This window comes from Eulemur rufifrons, chromosome 30, assembly GCF_041146395.1.
Source record: "Eulemur rufifrons isolate Redbay chromosome 30, OSU_ERuf_1, whole genome shotgun sequence".
NCBI classification, from domain to species: domain Eukaryota; kingdom Metazoa; phylum Chordata; class Mammalia; order Primates; family Lemuridae; genus Eulemur; species Eulemur rufifrons.
Window position 1 is genome coordinate 11582223 of NC_091012.1, and position 9015 is coordinate 11591237.

Consider the following 9015-nt stretch of genomic DNA (forward strand, 5'->3'; position numbering starts at 1 on the left):
ACAAGAGAGCCATTACGTGAGATCTCAGAGGACTTCAAAGAGATGTCCCAGAAAAACAGGCTAACAAAGCAGGACTAGCAAAACAAAGCAGTCCATACTGGAGGAGAATGACAAAAGGCTGAGAGGAGTTGTCTCCAAGAGAAAAATGAAACAGATATATTTTAGTAGATGGAAAATATTTAGATGGGCATGTGACAAATGTCACAAAATTTGGGGGATTAATAGCTGTTAGAAAACAGGCAAATAAATATAGTCAGGAAATTAATTCCACAGGAAATAGAAGGATGTGAAAGCAGGGAGACCAGCCGGTGACTACTTATTTGGTTGTGTGAGCTAATGTAGGCTAAGAAAAGGGGATTGTCTGGGAGAAGTGAGGTGCTCAGATTTCAGAAATATTTAAGAGAAAGAATGAAGGGTGTGCAGAAGAAGAACAGCAAGAAAACTGTATGACTCAGCAACAAACAATATTTGCATAGTCATAATAATGCAAATATTAATTACTGATTTAATACAAAATGTGATACATGTCAAGGAAATGGAGGGAGGGAAATAAGGTCATGGTGGAGTGAGGAAGCTCAGCTTTTACCTGCTATGACGGGAAATCAGCAGAGAGCGCTAAAAATGAACTTAGCTATTATCACTGTTACTTTGATTAACAAATAAGTCTAAATAATTAAGGCAAAAATGTTTAAGGCAGATCTTTATACCACAACCAAGTTATTGAAATTTAGCTGAAATTTTAGAAACCCTTAAAAAATTGGCACACTCAGTCAAAGGTTTTTCCACATAAATTTGATATTTAGGAAAATAGAAGAGATTTAGAAAATCCACAAAAAAGAGTTCCACACTAACAGTATGTGTTCCCCTTTATACTTTTAAGGAATTATGACAGACATACTTTTAATTCAAACTATTAATGTTTTAAGTTTTCAAGTGTTTACTTACATGCTTTAAATGGTTGCTCTTCCTCTTTTCTTGCCCTCAAAATAATATAAAAAAACTGATCAATTCTGATACAAATGTCATAGAGTAAAAGTAGTTGCTAATTATCTGATGAATTACCATTATACAAAATCAGATAAAATTCCATTCTTTTAAAAATAATTTTCTGCAAACTTTATAATTCAATTCACCTCACAAGATGAATGTCATAAAGTAAAGTCTAAAATGTTAGTTTTACTATTTGATTTAACAGATATTCTATTATATGCAGGCCAGGTGCAATGGCTCACACCTGTACTCCTAGCACTTTGCAAAGGAGGCCGAGGCAGCAGGATCACTTGAGGCCAGGAGTTTGGGACCAGCCTGAACAACAGGGAGACCCCATCCCTACAAAAAATCAGAAAAATTAGCCAGGCATGCCTGTAGTCCCAGCTACTTGGGAGGCTAATGCAGGAGGATTGCTCAAGCCCAGGAATTTGAAGTTGCAATGAGCTATGATGACACCACTACACTCTAGCCTGGGTCACACAGAGGAAGATCCTGTTTTAAAATAAATAAGAAATAAATGAAAGTCTATTACATACAAATGAAAGAATCCCCATGTAGAAAAGAGCAAAACAAATTAGGCCAGATGAGAAATTTAGCTAATAAAAAAGTAAACCTGTTGCATACTGGAACCACTACCCAGTAGTATCTTCTAATTCTACATTGACACACAGCTTACTTTAATTACCAGTATCTACCAGCGGACAGCTCTTAAGAACCAGTCTCTGGTCAGGCACCAATCCCTAGATGCATCTGAATCCCTGGAAGCATCCTCATTGGTGATGTACTAATATGTCACTGAAAAATAAATTGGCCTTTACATAACTGGAAAGTAACCTAGCTGGCATTGAAATTTTAAAATGAGTGTGCTAACTGCATTGAACATGGTACCTACAGAACACAAAATAATTTTGTTGTACCAAAGGTCAGAAGAGTAAATGCTTCAAGAGGGACTTTGGCTGCACTTTGTTTCCCACACTGCCTCCTCCTCTGAGGCTGGATGGCATTTTAGGCACACATTTCTCACCACTGAAGAGACAGGGGGATGGGATAGTTTTCTTCTGCTTCCACACACTCTACTTGAGAGAAGCTCACGGCTCTGCAAGAAACGGAGAAATACAGCAATCCTAACCAGAAATGATTGGTTCAAGACAGGCAAAGTACACACAAACTGTGGAAATGCAGTATAGGCAGACACCCAATTTCTTCATTTCTGAAGGATAGGGGAAAAAAAGAAACCCCTATTTTTTATTGTGCTGCATTCCTTTTTTTTTTTTTTTTCCTGTCACAATCCAGTTTATTATGAAAACAGGCTGGTGTGGGGACATGGGATAGACAAGCACATTTAGGTCAGGTGGCCCAGGTGAAGTAGTGGGGCTTCTTCGCATTGATGCCATACTCGCTGAGGGCAGGGCCAGGTCCTCTGCGGTTAGAGTGGACTTGCGGTCCTTGCTCTTGCTCCGGGAGCTGCCAGAGGCTGTGCCCTTTATTTTGCAGTGCTGTAGGGCATCGTTGGCAATATCTGCGATGAATTTCTGGGCAGCTAGGGAGATGAGCCGAATTATGTGTGGGTCTGAAGCCTCAAAGCCAGCAGGGTTCAGGTAGTAACCAGTCACTGCATCAGGGACCCTGGGTGAGTAATCCTCCCGCTGCATTAAGAAGTCCAGCAGAGGCGGGCTGGACACCGCAGGCTTCGCGTCTCCGCCGCCGCGCTCCGCAGTAGGTAAACCGCGCGCTGCCCGCCCACACCTGAGCCGCCCCGCTGGGCTGGTCCCGCCCGCGCAGCCAAGGACCTGGTGTCCCCAGCCGTGGCTTCAGCCCCGGGTTCCCCTGCTGGCCCTGCGGGGCTGGTCTTGTTCTCTGCGGCTGGGCGGCACCAGTGGGCGGCGCTGTGGGAGCTGGGACCTTCACTTCTTGTATTCTTGCTGTTGAGATCAACTGAAAATCCTGGTTGTAGATGGATTTTTAGCAAATAAACTAAGATTTAACATAACATTAAGGTACATAAGCAGGAGTGCAGAACAATCCTAGGGTTCTGATTCTCATCCTAAAACAAGCAGGATTGGAAAATTGGCAGTAGTTTCGCTTACTGAGGCCAACCTCTGGGAAATACCTCAGCGCATGTTTATATTACATTAGGGAGAAAAGGTTTTGAAAAGCTTAAATTTCTGAGCAGGACAGATGTGGATGTGACAGGATCATCTGGTTAGATCACTGTATTAAAAGGGGCCAAAATCACAGTTTCAATCCCCACATGTAAACAACTGAGTTTTTTTCATTTGTTCAAATAAAAACCTAACTGCAGGCTAAATCCCATCGTTCATCTTTAAAGTGTGTTCTTTGGAGCAGGGCAAGAAGGGTAAAGAAATATGGAGAGATGGGGATAAATCTATGACCACTTCTAAATCATGGGGCCTATTGTGTTCATAAAGAGGTGGCAAATTGTATAAGCAGAAAGTCTAGATGTTCGCAGTGAAACAGTGACAACTAGAGGCAAGTGTATCAAATGTCGAAATGACAGATGAATAAAAGAAAATTTGAAAACTTTGAACTAATTATGAGTTCTTTTAAATACTTTCTATAAGGCATTCCATAAAACAAAAACAGTTTTTAGTCTTTTCTTGGAGGAAAAAAATATTGTCTTACCATCCATTTTTAGATTTGCTCAGAAAAATTGCTCCTGCCTTTGGATGGTCAGCTGGATTTGATTCCAAAGTTGAATCTGTAGAGGAAGAAGAGGAAAAAGACATGATAATTTAGAAGAATGAAAAAGATGCTTTTAAAAACAGCTACACATTGTGATTACAGGCATACGGACTCATGCCTGTAATCCAGCACTTTTGGAGGCTGATACAAGAGGATCATCTGAGCCCATAAGTTCAAGGCTGCAGTGAGCTATGATTACAACACTGCACTCCAGCCAGGATGATAGAGTGAGATTCTGTCTAAAAAATAGGTACACATTAATTTTAATCACTTTTAGCAGTCTTGAAAGAAGTGTGTAGTAATAAATATGAAGAAATATGGTGGCAACAATATAAAAATTCTACTACGAAATCCAATGTGGTTGAATCTTTCCATACATGTAGACTAAAACTAGGCTATGCAACTACTTTTTTTTTTTAAGTTGTACCTGAATAATCTGATGCAACTAGTAGATGAATCATCTACATGACCTCCTCCTTGTACTTATCAAATAGGAACACTCTCACCCTCCTCTATGCTGATATGACTAGCACATTTCAGGATCAGTCTCAAGTAGCAAGTGATGCTGTGGCCAATTACTGTCCGACACCAGCTCAATATATCAAATATGCTAAAACAAAGAGGGTGGTTTTTGGCAAGCAATCTTTAGATAATCAAAAGCTAATTTTAACTCCATTCAATAAATGAACTCCTTTATTTAGCTGTGATGTATCTGGGATATTCATCATGGCAGATTTAAGAGGGCTGCATAAAAAGTTTAATTTTCTAATCTACAGGAACACTGTCATAACAGAAAGTGAGGTTTTTCATTTTGTCCTCAATATCCAAAGCTAAACTCTCATGTTTTTCTTCTCACAGCATGATTAATTTGGGGATTCATCAAAATTATCTTCTGGAGCAGGTCATAGAACGACTTCTAAAAAATTTTGATCCTGCCTATGCCTGCAGGTCACCAAAGTGGGATAATCTCCTATTTAAGTGAGACTACTAAACAGATTATTGAATTTCCATAAGACAAACTTTACCATCATGTGGGATAATAAAAGTTGTCATGAGAGGAAACAATAAACTAATTAATTAAGATAAACATCCCTCAGAGGAAAAAGTCTGTAAGACACCTCACTAACGTTAAATACTGCTTTTCCTCTAAGATTCTATTAGTCGTAAGATCCATCTCAATTGCACAGATGATAAAATGTAAAAATACATGTAACTTAGAATAAATGAAATGCATTATTAAAGGCTAACAGTGTTAAAATTATACAATTGTAAACTATTGAGAAATAATTTTCCTTGCAAAATATTAAAGGGAGAGGGCAGTGACCAAGAAATTAATCAAAGAACCAGCACATTTCAGCAAAAGAGATTGATTTCAACATTGATTGCAGTATATCCCAATTAAATAGAAGCAGTTTCTGGGCCAACTGCTGGGCACCCATTTATGTAAAGGCTCATTGCATTTACTGACCTGCTCTGTCATCCCTATACTGCACATTGTATTAGTTTTATAGCCCATAACACAAATATTATAAGTCTCTCAATTTTTTATCTGTCTCTCCATCAACTCTCAATATTGCCTTAACTTTTTTAATCCTCAATTTGTTTTAGTGACTGTGACTGAGCTGTGACAAGTCATATAATGTAGTATGCCTTTCATCCTTCATATATTCCTTAATAGCACTTAACTCTATTTCTTAGAATTTTAAGAACATTTCTGCGTTACTAGTACCTCTGTTTCATTTATTATCTAATGTTACTGTTTTAACCCTAAAGCTTAATTACCTTAATACACTAAAAAAGGTGAGAAAAAATGTAATATCCAAAGAGGCCCATATAAGTGATTCTATTAATTTTGTTTCTATATACCATGTGTCTGCAAGTTACATTCTTGATCTACTGAGTCTTATTTAAAATCTTGGAAACTCAATTTATACTTCTCAGAGCCTGTCTTCTCGTATGTAAAACAGGTATAATTTCTATACTACCTAAATCAAAACATTGTGAGGAGTTAATGAAATACAAGAGCAATATATATACTATATAATGCACAATAAATTAAAAAAAAGGTTACACTAACTCAAAAGCAAAAAGAAAATATTTGACATTCATTGGAAAACCCATACCAAAACAATATCTTGGGCAAATATTCACTTTGGCTACCTACTAAAGTTAAAAGAAAAACAGTCACAGGCACACAAAAATTCCTTTCAGTGTTTTTTTATTTAAATAAACACACACACATTTCCCCTGCTTTCTTTCATGTAAGTTAATATATGTTCCCCCCTTGCTTTTTCATATAACTTATCCTAGTGATGACTCCATAGCATTAAAGAGAGATATTATTATTTTTATAGCTCATAGATCTCCTTTGTGTGGATGTACCAGTTTATTTTACAAGTCCATTGCTATACACTTAAGTACTTTCCAACAATGCAAGCCAGGCATGGTGGTACACACCTGTAATTCCATCACTTTTGGAAGCTGAAGAGGGAGGATTGCTTGAGGTTAGGATTTCATGACCAGGTGGAGCAACATAGAAAAATCTGTCTCTAAAATTTTTTTTAAAAAATAGCTGGGTAAAATATTGAGATGATGCATTCCTCAGCTTTTAAAGTTTTTTAAGAACCAAATTTGGCATATCTGCCACCTCCACGCCAGTCTGAGGACTTAGAACTTTTGTGTGGTTCAGTAGCTGTCTTACACAGTCATTTCAGATCTTTAAGTCCTTGTTTCTTCATCAGAAATATAGAGAGAATATACACAGGCTATATTTGTATTTGGAAGGGCCAAATAAGATGTACATGAAAATGTGTTGTACATCCTAAAGAATGATAGAAAGAGACTATTTTGGACTCTCATCCTATGCTACCCATCTACTAACTGTTTTGTAAAATCACTCACAGGCTTATTTTAAACCACCAAGCAGAGCAAAAATTTTCAAAAGTACTTACATGCTTTGTATATAAATGTACAATCAATTAATTCACATAATATATTTGTTCATTCTTTTGCAATTTTTGAATATTCTGAAAAGTGAGTACAGCACTTCCCAATTGCAAAGGCACATCCCTCATGTCATGAGGCTTAATTATTCTAACTTTTAATTGAATTAAGAGTCTAACCAAAGTTTTAATAGAAGACCTCTGAGGCTTTTCCTCTATAGCAATGAAGCCACTGGCATGTAAATGAAAAAATAAGCCAGCCACATGTAAACATCTTTGTGATACAATGTTTTCTATTTCAAAGCACTTAGTTTTTATTCACAAACCACCTTGTTATCCTAAATTATTTTTACCTAGATTCATCTCTTTTCAAAATTCTAGAAGTAAAAACTCAAGTGCACATTTCGGAATAACACTAATCGGGTGTTGGGCAGATGTGGAGGTGGGGAGGGGATGGGTGTATACCTATATAATGAGTGTGATGCGCACTGTCTGGGGAATGGACCTGCTTGAAGCTCTGACTCGTGGGGCTTGGGTGGCATGGGCAATATACATAACCTGAACTTTTGTACCCCCATAATATGCTGAAATTAAAAAAAAAATGAAAAAAAAAACACCCTCAAATATTTCTTCCTTTTCTCCCTCCCATTTCCCCCCTCTCAGTGGTTTAGAGTCTCAAGAACTTTTACCTCAACATTCTTATCTTTGAACAGGATTCTACTGGGGGCTGGAGGAGGGGAGCCATGGAAACAGTCTTTTACAGGCAGGGTCTGGCATTTTAACCCCCAAACCTTTACACCACCTCTCCTTTAGAGCAGGAAAATGAAGTCTTAAGTCACTGAAGATATATCTGTGTCAAAGTTAGAATTTTAAAGAAATCACAAATCCATGGGTAAACTACTTCATATTAAAAGAAAATTCTGCAGCTCTGGCAATAACATTTCACACTTTTCAGTTATTTTAAGCAGCTCCCAAATTTCTTTCTTTGTGTTTGAGTTATAGTTAGAAGGAAAAAAAAAAAAAGCTTTCTTCAAGGCAAGAGAAAACCTGTATTAAGAATACCATATAGAGTCTCCTATGGCAACTTCTATTTTGAATTTAAATAAGAAAACCTCAAATATTTGGGTGTGAACTATCCAGACTATCAGCTACCTTAATGAGTGGGAGGAAGGAACAATGAGGCCCTTCCCTGGCTCCTTCACTTAGGATGGGGGAGGATAGAGAATGGGAGGAATACTCCATAAGTGGGGGTAGATGAATGTTCATTGAGAAATGGAAGAGAATATACCAGAAAGTTTTTATCAGTTCCTATGGGATGATGAAGAGAGCTCCAGACCAAAGGAGGTGTGGGCTGCAGGCTCCCATGTGGGGTTGGGGGAATGGAAAGAGGGGGCAGCAACTGGGCATTTGGGTCAGGAGGAAGGAAAGAAACTGGCCAGACAAGGTTGGGAAAAGGTAAAAGGTGGGGACATGAGGCAGAGCCAGCCTTCATCCCTGGTACCCACCCCTGGAAAAGCAGCTCCAGGTAGGAAGGAGCCTGAGGTAGTGGATGCCTCCCAGGGAACGCTGGGGGAGGCAGAGGCCACAGATGTGTCTGAGGTGTGCCACCTCCCTACCTTTGGGCATCCCGTTGTCGCTGATGTGCTGCAGGTGGGGGTCCTCACCACCTCCAGAATCCAGTTCAGCAGGCTCCATGGCAGCAGGTGCACAAGCCACTGCCACCATGTTTCTGGCTGCCGCCAGGTAGATCTCAGACTCATAGTCCATCTCAATTGCATGGATACGCCAGCCCAATGTGGGGCTGGTATTGGGGGACACACAACAGCTCAGCATGTTCCCCAGGGGCTGCCTCTGCTGTTTCCCCTTGTTGCCTTTTGCCTGTACCTTTGCTTGAGCCCGACTCCTCCTCTCTCGGCAGCCTGCTGACCCTGCAGCCCTGCTCTGGGCAGGGTTCCAGCCTCTGCCACACCCCCAAACCAGGGCAGTGGCTGCCTCCCCCGAGCTGACATGTGTGCTAGGGCAGTGAGAAGCTGGGCTTATTTAAAAGGGGTAAATATCCCAAAAAATACTGAGTGGCACAGCCACTGCTAGAAGAGAGCTCAGTCCGACCTCCTCCTCTTCTGTCACCACCTCCTAACTGAAGGCCACTTGCCCTGGCAGGCACTTGCCAACCAGAATGTGTCCTGTGGTTACTTGGTTACAAGGAACCAATCACACGCACAGTCCCACCCCCAACATGCCTACCTCAGAGCCCACGCACAGGACTCACAATGTCCTGCCCTTCCCTGCCCCACCCCTCCCATGGTGAGCACCAGACTCCAGTTTTCATTCCTGGCTACTGGGAACTTTCCAGTCCCGTGGGAACCACAGTGGGCGTTTG

General features: G+C 40.0%; 1 pseudogene; it reads right to left on the bottom strand.

Annotated features, from left to right (window-relative positions):
• Positions 1-2337: 2337 nt before the first annotated feature.
• On the bottom strand, positions 2338-8644 carry LOC138378434 (transcription initiation factor TFIID subunit 10 pseudogene; annotated as a pseudogene).
• Positions 8645-9015: the final 371 nt, after the last annotated feature.